Source organism: Phyllobates terribilis, unplaced genomic scaffold, assembly GCF_046119375.1.
Source record: "Phyllobates terribilis strain yellow unplaced genomic scaffold, ASM4611937v1 Scaffold_11__3_contigs__length_659146591, whole genome shotgun sequence".
NCBI lineage: Eukaryota > Metazoa > Chordata > Amphibia > Anura > Dendrobatidae > Phyllobates > Phyllobates terribilis.
This window is the reverse complement of record NW_027362771.1, coordinates 550,342,018-550,358,903: the sequence shown is the minus strand read 5'-3', so window position 1 is coordinate 550,358,903 and position 16,886 is coordinate 550,342,018. Positions and strand designations below refer to the sequence as shown.

The window sequence follows — 16,886 nt, the reverse complement described above, 5'->3', positions numbered from 1 at the left end:
TTCCATTCAGTCCATTATGACGACCATTTGTAACAGAATTCAAAGTTCCCTGATCTGCAGGTTGGTGCTAGTCCAAGCGTCGGATCCCCACTGATCAGTACGTTATCACCTACACTGCAGATGGTAAATAGTTAAGACCCCAGCACTCACGTTTCAAGAGAATATTCGGAATTTCTTCCATCAGAGGCATCATACATGTGACGCGTTTCGGCTCATACTCAGCCTTTTGTTTGAACAACGCTCATTGTGAGCCGAAACGCATCACATGTATGATGCCTCTGATGGAATAAATTCTGAATAATCTCTCGAAACGTGAGTGCTGGGGTCTTTACTACAAAGCGGGACGCCATCTCTGGATGCAGGCTCCATGCTATGTCCGAGTGCTGACTGGACGACATTACTGCGGATAGATGATAACTTGTTTTCACAGGAGAGTCTAACGGTGCCAATATCGGGTATGGCCCCCTGGAAGTACGCAGAGAGAAAATCTATACCGTTGTACTGTTCAGCAGGGTGCACAGCTTCTGGCGGGGTCCGTAATGAGGACACCTAACACCTATTCACATAGCGCAGTCTCAGCAGTGTGGAAGGTCCTGACCCACTCAGCTGACTCTTTGCATCTTGGGTTGGGCAAGAGGTTCCTCGCCCTTTGCTGGAATTCACTGCTCATCATTCCAGACTGTGCTTAATAAAACACAGGAAAAACATCCCATGTCTGAACTGCTGCACAATGACAAAACTGCAGTAAGATCGCGGCGACCCTGCACCATCTAATGATGTCCTATGGTGTGACGTTACGATTCTCCACAAGTGCGGAAGAGTCAAAAATGTTTCCAAATATGTGGGATTTTCACTGATCGCAAGTCGTAGGCGACTCAGTGTCCTTAGACTTCAATGGAAGTCACAGACAAGTAAGCCCTTCCCACCAGAATCTTTTTTTTACGTTTTTGGTTTTTCCTCTGGTTGTCCCAGTCCCTTAGTGTCACGCTATGTACAATGCATTGTACTCACTTTCAGGCTGGAGGCCTCCGCTGCATTCATGTCCTTTGGTCCAGGATCAGCCGCACATAAACCAAAGGACACCCGCTTCTTAACAACCAGTTCAACTTTATTTAACAGTCTGAGTTCAATTGATGACAAATCACAGTACGTTTCCACATTCTCCGTTTTTTCAGCCTAAGCTATCTCTTCGCTTACTGGCTCCTTCAGGCCCTGGGATACTCCGTCCGGTACCACAGTATTCACTAGACCCGTCCTGTCTCCCACATGCATTTCTCCATCCCGCTTCCACTTGTTGGAAGGGAATATGGCACTCTTCCCAGTGCCTAGTGCAGGCCATAGGCCCTGTACTTTACAGGAATGTCCGCTGAAGAAAGTTGCCGACATTCTCGTACTGCCAGAACAATGTATACTTCTCGTGCCTCCAGACCTCTGCCCTTGAACTCTCACTAATAATTTATCTATCTCTCAATCTAATCTAACCAAGAAATGCTTTCCCTTTTCATATGACCTTTCCCCTCCCATTCTGGGCTTGTCCCAAACATATTAACTATATCCTAACCTGTACACTACTTCCTATAACTAATATGCCCACCACTGCATATTTCCCTTCTGAATCTAACTTCTGAGCCCTATACTATACATTATGTTCTAAACTTAACCCTACACACTACACATTACTCAAATTGTGCAATAAGTACATCACATTACAATAACCGCATCAATTAGTTCCTATAAAGTTCTATGCATTTTCACATATTACAACAGTCATAAAAATACCATAAAATCACATGACTGAACCATTTTGCAAAAGTTGTCTTTCAGCAGGGAAGGGAAATGACAGTCCCTGTCATCCTCTTTCAAATTTAACATTTTTCTATCAATAGACTTTTGAGTGGGTTTGGTTTTTTTTTGTTACATTTTTTGCTGACATTTTTATTGATATTATTTTGGGGTATATTCAACACTTCATGGCTTTTAATTTTTTGGGGGGAAAGCAAAGACCTAAAAAATTGCACTTTTAGTGTTTTGATTTTTTTATGCTTCACAGCGTTTACCATACAGGTTAAATCATTATATATTTTAATATATTGACTTTTATGGACTTGGAGATACCAAGTATGTTTTTTTTTTTTGTTTTTTTTTTTAAATTTCTTTATTTTTGATTAGGGAAAGTGGGGTGATTTAATCTTCTATGTTTTTTTATTCTATAATATTTTTAAAAACATATTTTTATTTAATTTTTAGTGCCCCTTAGGGGACTTGAACCTACGATCAGTATTGTAGTATATAGTAAACTTACTCGTCTCCACTGGCTGGCCTTCATAGGGCTGCAATGGGGGTCTTTAGTAGGCCCCCCGCTGTCATGGCAAACAATCAGCTCCCCATAATTGGCTCCCAGCCAATCACTTTGCAGTGAGAAGAATAGACTGTCATCATTTCTCGCACTGAGCCTGTTCTAAGCTATGGTGGGGGCGTGTTCTTTTTTGCTGCCTCCTTTTAATTGGTCAGTGTCAGAAAGAGGAAGAAGTACATGCCCCCAGTGAAATCTCTCTGGTAACACCCACCTAAATTTAAAAATAATTAACTGTTTAAGTGCTCAATTACTTTGATTGCTAATATCTCTGTAATGCAGAGTCGAAACTAAAAAGGAAAAAAAAAAGTTTTATTCTGCTCTGCATTGCCTATTACATTGTGAGTCCACTTTAACGTGAAAAATTTGGTGTGATGTCCTCTTTAAACGTATGTTTTCATATAAAACATTTAAGTCTGAAGAATTTGGGCAGCAAGAATCAGTTGCCAAGTTCCCTTTCAAAATAAAAAAAAGGTCTCTTAAGTAAAATATTTGTATTGAGTATATTCTGTAGAAATCTATTTAAAGGGAACCTGTTAGCTTTTCTGATGCTTTTAAACTGGAAAGTGTCACTGAGTAAAGCATCTCACCAGACTAGTCCTGGTTCATTAGCATACAGCAAGGTGCCTTATATAATGGAATTTTACTGAAATATATGAAGTTCCAAAAAATTAAAAAAAATAATACTGGACTAACTGATTAAAGTTGCAAAATGAGTTAACTGAGAATCCATCAGTGAGCTAATTCTGACAGTCTTATTGGAGAGTTTGTAAATCAGCTTTTTGTTACAATAAACAGTGGCTAACAGAAAATATATCCCCTAAAAGCAATATTTATTTGGTATATTAAAAAACACACACCCCATACACAAACAACAAAGATGAAAATTATAGGATTCCCATTTCTGAACTATAATTTTAATTGGCAACAATTTCTGTTATCCCAGGAGAAGGAAATTATCTTCTCAAATAGGTTATAGCACCGGTAGATAGTGGAACAGCAAGAGGCCAAGGAACTATCAACAGGACATCTACTCCTATACAGTGCATCCTTCAGAAGGAAACATGTCGAGGCACTTCATGTGGACTGATGAGTATTATTAATCACTTTACCTGGACTGATGAGTATTATTAGTCACTTCATGTGAACTGATGAGTATTAATGATCACTTATTGTGGACTGATGAGCATTATTAATAACTTTACGTAGACTGATGAGTATTATTAATCACTTCATGTGGACTGATGAGTATTATTAATCTCTTTATGTGGACTGATGAGTATTATTAATCACTTTATGTGGACTGATTAGTATTATTAATCACTTTACCTGGACTGATGAGTATTATTAATCACTTTGTGGACTGATGAGTATTATTAATCACTTTACCTGGACTGATGAATATTATTAATCACTTTATGTGGACTCATAAGTATTATTAATCTCTTTACGTGAACTGATGAGTATTATTAATCACTTTATGTGGACTGATGAGTATTATTAATCACTTTACGTGGACTGATGAGTATTATTAATCACTTTATGTGGACTGATGAATATTATTAATCACTTTATGTGGACTCATGAGTATTATTAATCTCTTTATGTGGACTGATGAGCATTTTTAATCTCTTTACGTGGACTGATGAGTATTATTAATCACTTTATGTGGACTGATGAGTATTATTAATCACTTTATGTGGACTGATGAATATTAGTAATCACTTTAAGTGGACTCATGAGTATTATTAATCTCTTTATGTGGGCTGATGAACATTATTAATCTCTTTACGTGGACTGATGAGTATTATTAATAACTTTATGTGGACTGATGAGTATTATTAATCACTTTATGTGGACTGATGAATATTATTAATCACTTTAAGTGGACTCATGAGTATTATTAATCTCTTTATGTGGACTGATGAGCATTATTAATCTCTTTACGTGGACTGATGAGTATTATTAATCACTTTATGTGGACTGATGAGTATTATTAATCACTTTACGTGGACTGATGAGTATTATTAATCACTTTATGTGGACTGATGAGTATTATTAATCACTTTATGTGGACTGATGAGTATTATTAATCACTTTATGTGGACTGATGAGTACTAATATGACAATATGACACGTTTGCTTGAAGGATTATTTTCTAATCTATATGTCCTTCTATGAATGTTTATAACATTATATGTATGTTGTGGTTGGTAGCCACCTGTGCTATATTTTTTGTTGCTTTAGGTATCTATCCCTTCCTATTAATTCCAGTATATATAGGATATAGAGGATGATATTTTATATCACCTACATATCACTGAAATTCTCTTGGCTAGGGTATAATAGGGATAGCCACCGTTGAGCGGGGGCGCCATTCTGCATTTTATCTATAGGGTGCCAACCTCCGCGGTTTAGGTAGGGAAATACCTAGGGCAAATCAGGTTTTCTAGGTACATGTCATTGATCCTCGGCCTCTTGCTGTTCCACTGTCTACCGGTGCTATAACCTATTTGAGAAGATAATTTCCTTCTCCTGGGATAACAGAAATTATTGTCAATTAATATTATAGGTCAGAAATGGGAACCCTATAATTGTTGTCTTTGTTTGTGTATGGGGTGTTTTTTTTTTAATATACCAAATAAATATTGTGTTTAGGGGATATAATTTCTGTTAGCCTTTATTATTGATCCTCTTCTATATGTATGTTATATGTAAAAAATGCAATAAACAGTGACAATATTTCAATAAAGCACGCCTATGCCTATATCTATGCAGGGGATTTGGAGCTCTGTGTCAGAAAATCAGAGCGAATCCCGACCACTATACTTAAAAACTCATCAGTACGCGATTTCAGCCCCAAAATCGGCAACTTTGGAAAAGTTGGGCATTTTCTTTAAATTTTACTTCAGTCTTCCCCTAAAAGTTGATGACGATGTAAAACACAACATCCGTCGGACATGAAAAAGGAGGGGGAAAAAAACCGACCATAAAGTCCCAGACATCAAATAAAGTGAAAAATTATATATTTATTAATTACAGGTGACAAAAAATGGATAGCGAACAATATACATGATAATAAAAATAAATATTAAAAACATCTAAAAACAGGGGCGCATATCCGGATTATGTGTAGAATAATTCATGTTGGGAACAGACAATTAATAAATAGAAAATCTAATCAATAGACCACAAGTTACATATATATACATGTGCATACATGTGTCACATGAAAATCATAAAGGAGGTAAACAAAATATAATATATAGTATATAAAGTGCAAATGCATATAATATATCACTCTCTCTCCCCAGAAAAGTGTACAGAGTTGTAATATACAGTACAGACCAAAAGTTTGGACACACCTTCTCATTTAAAGATTTTTCTGTATTTTCATGACATGTACATTCACACTGAAGGCATCAAAACTATGAATTAACACATGTGGAATTATATACTTAACAAAAAAGTGTGAAACAACTGAAAATATGTCTTATATTCTAGGTTCTTCAAAGTAGCCACCTTTTGCTTTGATGACAGCTTTGCACACTCTTGGCATTCTCTTGATGAGCTTCAAGAGGTAGTCACCGGAAATGGTCTTCCAACAATCTTGAAGGAGTTCCCAGAGATGCTTAGCACTTGTTGGCCCTTTTGTCTTCACTCTGCGGTCCAGCTCACCCCAAACCATCTCGATTGGGTTCAGGTCTGGTGACTGTGGAGGCCAGGTCATCTGGCGTAGCACCCCATCACTCTCCTTCTTGGTCAAATAGCCCTTACACAGCCTGGAGGTGTGTTTGGGGTCATTGTGCTGTTGAAAAATCAATGATGGTCCAACTAAACGCAAACCTGATGGAATAGCATGCCGCTGCAAGATGCTGTGGTAGCCATGCTGGTTCAGTATGCCTTCAATTTTGAATAAATCCCCAACAGTGTCACCAGCAAAGCACCATCACACCTCCTCTGCTATGATTGACGGTGGGAACCAGGCATGTAGAGTCCATCCATTCACCTTTTCTGCGTCGCACAAAGACACGGTAGTTGGAACCAAAGATCTCAAATTTGGACTCATCAGACCAAAGCACAGATTTCCACTGGTCTAATGTCCATTCCTTGTGTTCTTTAGCCCAAACAAGTCTCTTCTGCTTGTTGCCTGTCCTTAGCAGTGGTTTCCTAGCAGCTATTTTACCATGAAGGCCGGCTGCACAAAGTCTCCTCTTAACAGTTGTTGCAGAGATGTGTCTGCTGCTAGAACTCTGTGTGGCATTGACCTGGTCTCTAATCTGAGCTGCTGTTAACCTGCGATTTCTGAGGCTGGTGATTCGGATAAACTTATCCTCAGTAGCAGAGGTGACTCTTGGTCTTCCTTTCCTGGGGCGGTCCTCATGTGAGCCAGTTTCTTTGTAGCGCTTGATGGTTTTTGCAACTGCACTTGGGGACACTTTCAAAGTTTTCCCAATTTTTCGGACTGACTGACCTTCATTTTTTAAAGTAATGATGGCCACTCGTTTTTCTTTACTTAGCTGCTTTTTTCTTGCCATAATACAAATTCTAACAGTCTATTCAGTAGGACAATCAGCTGTGTATCCACCAGACTTCTGCACAACACAACTGATGGTCCCAACCCCATTTATAAGGCAAGAAATCCCACTTATTAAACCTGACAGGGCACACCTGTGAAGTGAAAACCATTTCCGGTGACTACCTCTTGAAGCTCATCAAGAGAATGCCAAGAGTGTGAAAAGCAGTCATCAAAGCAAAAGGTGGCTACTTTGAAGAACCTAGAATATAAGACATATTTTCAATTGTTTCACACTTTTTTGTTAAGTATATAATTCCACATGTGGTAATTCATAGTTTTGATGCCTTCAGTGTGAATGTACAATTTTCATAGTCATGAAAATACAGAAAAATCTTTAAATGAGAAGGTGTGTCCAAACCTTTGGTCTGTACTGTATATCTCCCTCACTCTCTCCCAGAATGTGCAAAATTGCAAAGTATATATCTCACATTCATATAATGGAGGAAAGGGGGAGGAGAAGCCATGCGACGGCCGAATAACACAGAAAGAGTAGTCAAAAAATCATGTATGGTAAGGTGAGATTCAAGGCAACAATGTGCACAGGAAATACTCCTTAATCATTGGACCACATAATTAGCATGTATCAGAGATATAGAATACTTACAGTAGATTACAAAAAGTTCCCAAGCCCGGACTGTGTCCACCCCGACGCGCGTTTCGGCAAACGCCTTCGTTAGGGGGCCCTTGTACGCCGGACATGTACGATGCAAGTCGAGAGCAGAATTGCATTTTTTTTTGCTATTTCACCACACTTGGGATTTTTTTTGCTGTTTTCCATTATAGTATGTGGGACAGTGAATGGTGTCATTGAAAAGTACAACACGTCCCTCAAAAAATAAGCCCTCACACAACTATGTGGCCAGAAAAATAAAAAAAGTTATGGCTCTTGGACGAAGGGGAGGAAAAAAACGCAAAAATGGAAATTGGCCATGTCGAGAAGGGGTTAAAGGAAACTTGTGTTATACATATTGAAGATAATGAGAAGCAGCCTAATAATGGGTTGGGGTGGCTTAGAGAGTGAAAAGTACTGTAGCTTTCTCCTTTCACCTGGATTTCAGAGAGCTTGTATTACCACTCATGGCCACTACGCGGTGAATGGCGCTGTTTCACTTCCGCTGAACCCTTAATCAGCTGATCAATGATGGCAGTAGTGAACCCCCATGATTGGTTAGGTCATCAAAGTCCAGGAAGGTCACCAAAATTGGCACTTAGAGGGGTAAACAAAAAAAAGTTGATATATGAGATTGCATTGTCTTTGATGGAATTAAAATTTGGCACAGGATTTCAGTTTTGGATAAAGGGGTGTTTTTTTTGGGAATGTTTGATTGCATATTAAAAAGCTTCCCTTACTTTTATATTCCTCAGATTATTGGAAAACCCCTTTGAATCTTCTTAAAAGTGATCTGATTAATGATGCCAGCAGTCGTCTTCTCCCGCCCAGACCCATTTATTGCTCTACTTTCCATTAGACAAGCACTCAGTCGTCCACAAATCCCAATAGTCTGACATCCCCAAAGCACATTTTTATTAGTGTGGAGGTAGACAGGAAGGAGACTTTGTGTGACCATCTAGGAACAGTGGGAAGGTGTAAAACATCACTTGCCAAAATACGACCTATGCCGGCCCGGCCTCTATACAGGTCTGGATAGAGTTTTTCCTGATTATTGGATTTTGGCTCGCTTCACACAATGTTGCATGGACATTCAGCTCTCACATCGACTTTGTAAATAATAGTAACCTAGGCGTAGTGGTGCAGCAGCCGAATTAATAATGTGTTCCTACGTTGTGAGTTCCCCAACACTCATATTTGTGTTAGGAAGAGACCTGTCAATCAAGCTGAGCTGGGCAGGAAGCAGCTGGCAGGAGGCCACCCTCTTGACTTTTCTCCCGGTTCCCCGCTCAATTTTAAATTAGGATTTCTCTGAAATGTTGCAGCTTTTCAGGGTAAAACACGGGTGATTGTAACGATGGAAGCTGTATACATAATGACAGTCTTCCTTTAAGAATGCATCTATTAAGGGGTTTTAATGGCACAATTTTCTGTTCCTGGTGATCAAGTGTCTTCCCAACCCCTCACTGGGACACCCTCTGATCCGGAGAACCGTCTGAACGGAGCGGTGGTCAGACGCGCACACCCCTCTCGACCTATTCTCGGGATCAGTGGAGGTCCCAGAAGTTGGACCACCATAGATCAGCCAGTTATTACCTATCGTTTGGATAGGTGAGACTTTTTAAAGATGGGAATAAACCCTTCAAACAGCTGAGAGTGGATGGCACATACGTAATGTGTAATTTTCTTAAAGGGATTGCCCTGTTTACTGGTGCTCTTGGGTAAGTGTTCTCAGAAGAGCCCAGTTACATTGACCTTAGTAAATAGCAACTGTTGATTTCGATGGCCAAGATTATTATAAAAAATGCCTATTCAGAAAAAGTAGACGAAAAACATCATAAATATTCTGCTTCCTTATCCTGTTTTGTTTGACATTTGATAGCCATTCATCTAAAAAGCAGCACTTTTCTATCATTTCCATGTTTGAAAAAGCAAAAAAAGTCTCATTAATCAATTTGGGGACCTGATGAAGGAGTTGGATCAACTCCGAAACGCGTTGTTCACAATAGAGTTTTTTACTCACCATCATCCATCATGATTCCACTGGCAGCGCCTGTCACCCACCACAACTTTTCCTCTTTTTCAACGAAGACTACATTTACATGGGAATTTGAGACCCCCATTTTGGGATGAGTTGGCTCCCTGAAGTCAGCCCTTCACTGTAACATCTGTGCCCATTCATGTCTCCTCTGTTTCAGTTTTGGGCTGCTGGGCGGTGCCATACCTTTGTTACAGCAACAAGTGACAGCCACAGTCCTGTTTTATCCTTGGGACAAGGAAGCTATGGGGTTAATTTTTGTCTGGTTTTGATTACTCCTTCCTGAGAGCCCTGAACAGGGCTATTGGCTAATGAAACCATTGAACCTCTGACTTTTGCTGCCAGTCAATAAGTTCGGTTTACTTGGTCTATAGCCCTAGTCTTTACTCCTGTCGTGGCTTCTGATTTATTCAGTTTTCTGACCTTGGCTTGTATTTTGACTATCCGTTTACCCTGAGTGATGACCCTTCTTGTCGCCAGATTTCTCCACCGGTCAGCAGCTGACTCTGTGGCCTCAGTTATGTCCTGTACAGATGTTAAAGGGTGAAGGCCAGGGCAACCCTTGGGATCTGTTAAACGGTGTGGCTTGCGCTAAGCCTATCCATGGAAGCACTCCTATCGGAAGGAGTCTTCAGTGGACCATTATACATGGCGCAATAAGAGTCTAAACTGACTAGTGCATTCAATTGGAGCCACTCCTATCTCTGCTCTCTTCAGCAAAGAACCAGGTGAATGAGACACTGGGACTGACCAAAGGTTCCCATTTGTGTCCAGTTAAACAGACCAACCTACTGGGCAGTTAAGGGATGACTGAGACTGACCTGGTTTCTAAAAATTTATACTAGAGGACCAACACTCTGTAGTTTGGTAATCATGGCAATTTACAATCATTAACATTGATCTTGTTCAGCTGGTCATCCATTCGAGGAGAAACGCTACCCTTTTTCATAACGGGTGTGATCCCTCTCTGGTGAGAGCTTTTTTTTTATTGTTTTTCTTCTTGTTTTGTACACAGTTAGTTTTGAGTGTTATACATCGTTTTACCCTACCTAGTAAATGATATATTTTACAATTACCTATACCCTTACTGCTACTATTTATTCTGATTTGGGTATTCTCATATGTGTGGTTAGATCCCGCTTTGATGCAAACTCCAAGATTTTAGCAGTTTTTCAGAGTGATTTAGCAGTTCAGGAGGAGGCAGGGGCAAGGGGGAAGAAGTGGCTCGTCATAAGTGGAGGAAAAAAGCACATTTCTCTAATACAATATAATTAGTGATGAGCGAGTATGCTCGGGCGAGTACCGAGTATCTTCAGCGTACTCGGTGATATGTTTTAATCACTCCCGTGTGCATGATTTGTGACTGTTTGACAGCTTTAATATATGTGAGGAATGCTTAAGAAACAACTATGTCCCGGTAAACCATGAGTCCTAAAAGGCCATGATGACCACTCGTTATAAAGCACAATTATACTTTTTTTACACCCTTTGGCGTTTAAACATAAGATTTTCTTTGGCAATTCTAATATCAGTGACTGTCCCCGGGAGACATTAGTATACAGCTCTTTCATCATTCTCATTACTGAAGGTTGTTTCCTCTTCTCCACCCCTCCCTCCTGTTATCTCGCCTCTCTCCATCTAATTCTCTCTGCTGACCACTGCCGCTTTCTCTTTCTCTCTTCCTTTTTCACACATCTGTTGCACTTTCTTCAACGCCATCTCCATGAAAATTTTCGAAGCCTGCCATTCTTTCCCATTAATCTGAAGAGACACACCATGCTCCTCGTGAATCCCCTCCCTGGACAGGACAGTTCTGTGCAGAATGTTCACAGCTTCTGAGTACAGGGAGGGGCACTGAGAGACCGCCTGGATATCTGCAAGCACAGACCGGACCCTACAAAGAGACTGCACCTGCAAGAGACATCAAACCACTTGACTAAGGTGCACAATGCTTGGGAGTATGGGGTGGGCTACAAGGACAGGAGAGGAAACCACAGAGGACTGTAGGTGGGAGGGGGTCTGTATTTCTACAGGGGGTGCACAGGGTTGCAGGGATTACTGGAATAGGAGGATATCATGCTAGATCATTGAGACTGCAAATATTAATAAAGGACTATTAGAAATTATATTTATAATAGGGTATTAATACTAATGCACAAGCACATATTATATATATATATATATATATATATATATATATATATATATATATATATATATATATATATATATATATCTTACATGTGCATATAAGCATGTGGCTGGAAAACAAAATGAGAAAATTGATATATGATGTCAGATCTGTGTCTTCTAACTGTTTTCAAGGGTATGTTAATGTGACAATATAAAGTGTGGGAGATATATAGATGACATCCCCATTGCCAGCAATGAGTAATCTATTTTTTAAGCCTTTAGCTCAGTTTCTGCTCTCTGTATCTGACCCCTGTGCACAGTTTTCTTTTACTGATGGACGGAAATCGTGACTTTATTCCATATTAATTATTCATTGCCGGATTCCTGCATATATTATTAACCCCTCTACTAACATAGGGTTTGCAACATAGAGGCCCACAGCAAATGGTACGTATGTTACAATGTCAACCAAAGGTGTGCAGAACCCCAAATAGTTAACCCTTGTGTGTTAAGGAAACTTCGTTTTAACCTTTTAAGGTCGCTTTTTTTTTTTCTTCACACAATACCCATCTTATTATAAGTTACTGTTAATCGTACTTAACATATAATTTTTTTTTATTTTACTTTTCTTATGTATTTGTCATCTAAGGATTCCACAGATGGGCTGGGGTGATAGTTTTACAGGACATGTGACCTGCTTGGGTGGGGCGCCCCGTGCTGTGCGGAGATAAGGGGCAGAAATGTGTTATGACCACGTGTAACCCATCAGCGTGCATGTACACATGCTTCATGTACTGCTGTAACCCTTTACTGGTAAAAATTCAGAAAATATAATGTATGGTATAGGAATTTGTGTTTTACCTCATTTCTGTTTACATAGTAGGACTGTTATCAGGACTATATATCAGTGTATATTACGCAGTGTATATATGCATATTTATTATATATATAATATGCACTAATAACACTGCGCTTTATACTCTGAGATATAAGATACAAAATTATGTATATACAGTATGTATATAATTATACACATATTGAACTATGTTATATACACTGATATTCAGTCCCGATAACAGTCCTAAGGCTGTTTTTAATTAGTGCTGGATCTTACCGGCCCTTTATATTTGTAGGCTTTTAGTCTGATAAATTTTCGGTTTATGGTCCCATCAAAGAAGGGTCACCTTGTTGTGATTGGTGGGCTCTCTCAAAATGACCAATTTGTGCACTAAGTATACTTTATATAGAAGTAATGCAGTCCAAATATCATATAATCAGTGTTTGCATGCATCTTAGCGCTTACAGAGTGCTGCTGTATGCTTTTGTTTGTCTATTATGCAGTCATAGCAGCCTGCACCTGTTCACACTTGCTTTGTCTTGTGCTAAAGTTTTAAGATTTCCCTTCACTTGAACTAAGGGCCCTGAAAAACACGCCCATAGTATTTTCCCTCCGCCACTAAACTTTACAGCGGGCACAATGCAGGAGGAGTTGGATGTTATACCCCATGGACAATGGGGCTGAATGAAACACCTGAATTCAGGGATTAAGATGTACGGCCCATTACTTTTCTCAATATAGTGTTTAGATTTTAGGGCTGTTTTTGGTCTGTATCTTTTTTTTTAAGCAAACGGACGCCTCATTTATACAATTTTAGTCTGGTTTAATCCTACCCAGTTGCAACCAACTTTCATTTTGCTCTGCACCTTTTTTCCAAGAGCCATAACTTTCTTATTTTTCTGTCGACATAGCTGTATGAGTGCTTGTGTTTTGTGGGACGAGTTGTAGTTCTGAGTGACACCAGGTAATACAACGTACCAAAAAAGATGTTAAGTGTGTCGAAATGGTGAAAAAAATGCAATTCCACCATTGGTTTTTTTTGTGTTTTTTGTTTGGGGGAGGGGAGGAGGGAGTTGATTAAATTGTGCAAAACACCTGGAAACATGATTTCCAGGTCAGGTCAGTGTGGTTATGGAAATACCAAACTTATGTCTACATACAGTGCATTGTGAAAGTATTTGGCCCCCTCGAACTTTTCTACCTTTTGCCACATTTCTGGCTTCAAACATAAATATATAAAATTCTAATTTTTTGGGGAAGAATCAACAACAAGTGGGACACAATCGTGAAGTGGAACGAAATTTATTGGATATTTTAAACTTTTTTAAGTTAAGAAATGTGGCAAAAGGTAGAAAAGTTCAAGGGGGCTAAATACTTTCACAATGCACTGTGTATATATATATATATATATATATATATATATATTTTATTTTGTATTTATATGTAGAATAATTATTTGTAAATTTGTAGAAATTTAAAAATTGATTGTTTCGCCATTTTATTGTCAATGGAGCTGTGTGAGGTTTAGTTTTGCGCTTGCTGAGCTGGCATTTATATTGGTAAAAAAAATGCATTTCTTGCATTTTCATTTTTTTTTATTTCATCATATGGGTTAAATCATTTTAGATTTTCATAGATTGAACTTTTACGCATGTGACAACACCACATATTTTTTTTAGGTTTTTCTTTATTTTTATATTGGTAATAGTGGGTGTTTTGAAATGAATACATTTTTTTATCTTTTTTTTATATTTTTTAAAAAACTTTTTTTTTATAATTTTTATTTTTATTTATTTTTTTTTTTTATTGTTTAGTCCCCTTAGGGGACTTGCACCTGTGATAGTCAAAATGCACATGACTGCCTGCTCGATCTGATAATACAGTGGAATCCTGACAATGTGTGTAATAGGACTCGATAATCTACAGTCACATACAGTGGGTACCTCAAGCCCGGATAAACCCCTTTAATTTCCTGTGTGGTGGGCGCTGCAGGGTAATTGAACACTTTTTCCGGGTTCCCCCACAGATTACTGCTTATAGATTTTTTTTTTAGAAGCAATGTGGCTCCATTTCCCGTGGTTTGGTCCTTGGTTACCGCCATGTGTCACTTCTTCACTCTCTATTTTCTTTCCATGTTTCCCCCTTTACACTGATATCTCCTCCTCATTGTCCCATACACTGTGAGAGGAAGTGCAGTGCGTCCTGTATGGTCTGTGCTCTGGGAAGGGAAATGAGTGTATGGGATAGGGAAGGGGAGAGAAAACGGCACTCGGAAAAAGAACAAGAGGTCAGACAGCAGAACAGGTGGCGTTCTCACTTTCCGCATGTAACCTGTCATTCTCTCCTCTCTCAATGACAACATATCCACTGCTGAGAATTTGCAGTTGATAAATCCAGGCCAAATGTTGTGAATTTTGCTGCAGAAATGCCGCTAATTTAGAAATGCTGTTAAAGAGGATGTCTAAAAGGGACGACTTCACTACTGAAGCCAGCAGTATGGCTGTATAGGTCTTAAAATAACAATAAAAACGATACCGGTCTTGTAGTAATCCGATGTTCCAGCGCTGAGAAATCAAGCTTTGATGCCATATGCAAATTAGCCTGGAAGTGCATTGGGGGCGTGTCAATGTGCACTGAGTCATCAACACACCCCCATGCATTTCTAAGCTAATTTACATGTGGCTTCAACGCTTGATTTCTCAGCACTGGAACATCAGATTACTGCAAGACAGGTATAATTTTTATTGTTTCTTTAAGAACTATACATCCGTACTGCTGGTTTCAGTAGTGAAATTGTCCTTAAAAATTCCTTTTAAGCTCTTAAATGGGTAAAATTGCTAAATGTTTGTAAAAGCAAACAACTTTTCAATTTACCTGTTATTAAAAATGCTTTTTGTTCTCAATAATGGAGAATTTTTAATACTTTAGTTTACAGCTCGTTGCCTATATTGTCGACCACCTCTGCAGTGCTCAGAGTAGTCGGTTACCTAGGTAAGGAGCAAGTGCCAGATGTAGGCTGTGTGCTTCATTGCCTGCTTGCGCTGCTCTGAAGATAAAAATGCTGTGTAATCCGAGGGCAAGCAGTTTTATAGAGAACAAGAGCAAACTGATGCATACTTTCGTGGGAAAATATTAAAGGGGCTGTCCGTACTTTCTCAAGTGCTATAACTCCCCCCCCCCTTATAAAGTAACAACATCCTATATTCCCATCCGGTTCCTGCACCGTTCCAGCGATGTTGGCGGCTGGTCTCTCAGGGCTCGTGATGTTGTTATGCCAGGTGAGCCCTGCAGCCAATCATTCTCACTTCCTTCTGCTGTAACTGACGGAAGTCAGAGAGCAGCAGCAACTTTCACTTCTTCTGGGTGTCAGCTTTGTCCTAAGGAAGTGAGAGTGATTGGCTGCAGTGCTCACATGACATAATAATGTCACACAAGCTCCGAGAGAGCAGACACCAACATCGCTGGAATAGTGCCGATGCAGGCACCAGAGGGGAGTACAGGCTGTTGTTATTTTATAAGGGGGAATATAGCAAATGAGTAGTGGACAACCCCTTTAAGAATAATGTATTAATTTAAATTTCTGCTCATTCTGGGGTTAGGAGTCCAGTGGGCAGTCCTGTTTACTGAGTGACAGTTATTGCTTAAGACCGCCCACCGGACTCCTAACCCTAGAATGAATAATTTACCAGTAAAATACTTCATTTTTGTCTCAGAAACCTGTATATGAATCTGATGAGCTCCTCAGCTTCTCTACAATGTGCAGATTGGACAGTGTGTTCAGTGCAACAGGTTCCCTTTAAGTTAAACAGAAAGGATAGTGTTCACTAATCACAAAGTGCTTGAAGGATCAGGATCTGGTGCCACTTAGTCTAGGAAGGACTGAGAAGTCACACCGGCTGAACAGTCTGCATAGTCCCTGTGGCTATGTGCTACGGTGGCTTAGGCACTATCATATGGTGCTCTGTATCGTGCTGCGTTACTGATTATCCTCTCCTAGGAGTAATGATGCTGGAGGAGGAAAAGCGTCGTAATACAACATCCAAAGGAGCATGGCACCAGCTTTTTTTATTGCTGGATTTTGTATAAATCAGGGGTAGGCTGAGTTCACACGTAGGTTTGATTTCTGGGATCTGCAAATTGCAGATGGGACAGCATTCATGTTCAGCTCCGTGTGTTTGTCTGCACCATGGATGAGTGAAGGAGCTACGGGCCATACTCCAGGCGCGGGGAGGGATAAATTCACTGCTCACTTGGTTCAGTTGTGCTCAGAACACAAATTCCCAACATCAAGTGGAGAAACATGAAAATAATGGAAAAGGTTGTAGGACTCAAGAT

General features: G+C 39.5%; 1 protein-coding gene across 1 annotated transcript in view; it reads left to right on the top strand.

The window, feature by feature from the left end:
- The first annotated feature begins 11,203 nt into the window (after positions 1-11,203).
- Positions 11,204-16,886, top strand: part of DMTN (dematin actin binding protein) — a 30,510-nt gene continuing 24,827 nt past the window's right edge. Inside the window, 1 exon segment of the mRNA XM_073654052.1 lies at positions 11,204-11,521. The gene's annotated coding sequence lies outside the window, so the exon portion shown is untranslated.